This window comes from Sesamum indicum, linkage group LG5 (assembly GCF_000512975.1).
Source record: "Sesamum indicum cultivar Zhongzhi No. 13 linkage group LG5, S_indicum_v1.0, whole genome shotgun sequence".
Taxonomy (NCBI): domain Eukaryota; kingdom Viridiplantae; phylum Streptophyta; class Magnoliopsida; order Lamiales; family Pedaliaceae; genus Sesamum; species Sesamum indicum.
Window position 1 is genome coordinate 6,004,986 of NC_026149.1, and position 1,292 is coordinate 6,006,277.

The following is a 1,292-nucleotide window of genomic DNA, read 5'->3' on the forward strand; positions in this document are numbered from 1 at the left end:
TCATAGAAGTCTAAGGGGAAACAGGTCGCTTCGGAGTCGTCCAAGAGGAAGCGTAATTCCCTGCGACCTAGTCCCCCCTCTCAAAAGAAATCCAAGGCAAATTCTTCAGCGGAGAGCGAGAATCTGAAGGTAGTTGACGAGTTGACTGCTTGGTGGAGAGAGACCCAGGTGGACCTCCAATCGCCTTCATATAGCCCTGCTGCCATGGAGGGTGAGAAACTGATACCGAACTGGGCCATCTCGGGCCAAAGTTCTGTGCTGAAGACCCATGTTGGCCAAGACTCCTAGGAGTTGTATAAATCCACCATCCTGCCTCGCGATCAAGCTCTCCTCGCTCCCATGTCGCTTATTCGGGTCGAGCAGAACTTCGCTCACTCCCTCTCACAGGTAGTGTTCTACCAACTTCATCAACTTCTTTTGCTTTTGCCTTACTAATTCTCAGCTGCTATATGTAGGTCTCAGCTTTCGGAAATCATTTGTCCTTGAAGTGCAACTACTGGCGACATGAGAAGATGGTCGCTGACAAGCTACTCGAGGAAAAGAGCTCGAAGTTAGCGACCTGCGAGAAAGAGAAGGTCGAGCTCGAGGCTCAGAAGTCCGAGCTTGAGGTTCAATTAAGAGAGCTCAGGCAGAAGTTCGCATCTTCGATGGAATCGGCTAAGGCTGAAGGATTTTCAGCGGATCGGGTGGCCGGTCGAGAAGAATAACTCTTCTTAGAAGAGTATCAACACCAGCTCGAAGTTGCCCGGAATCAAGGTCGCGATCAGTACTTGAGTTCTGATGACTATAAGAAGACCTTGGCGGACACACGGTTGCAGGGAGCTCGAGATTTCATGAAGTCTACCGCCTTCACGACCGCTGTAGAAGCTAAGTCTGCTGACTATCTTGTTAAAGGTTTTGATCGCTGCACTTCCCAAATAAAGAAGCTGAGAGGGTTCGTAGATGGGTTCGACACGAACTGGATCGACCCGACCTTGGATGGCAATCTCGCGGCGTTCCCTGAAGAACCCCCTTTGAAACATGATGATGAATTTGGGGTTTTGGTGGAGGAACTTGAGAATATGGGCGAAGATGCAGTAGATAAGTAGGCTCTTTGTATTTTCAATTTGTAATCGTTTACGTAGATCACTGCGCTTACTTCAGAGTCGAATCTGTAAATTATCTTTCTTCTCAATGAACTTCCTTCTTTATAAGAGATTCCCCTTTCATCTTCGTATTCCAAGAATTCCCATTAGATAAGTAAGATAATCATTAATCCGATCTCAAATATAGGGAGAATTGGAGGGATTTTC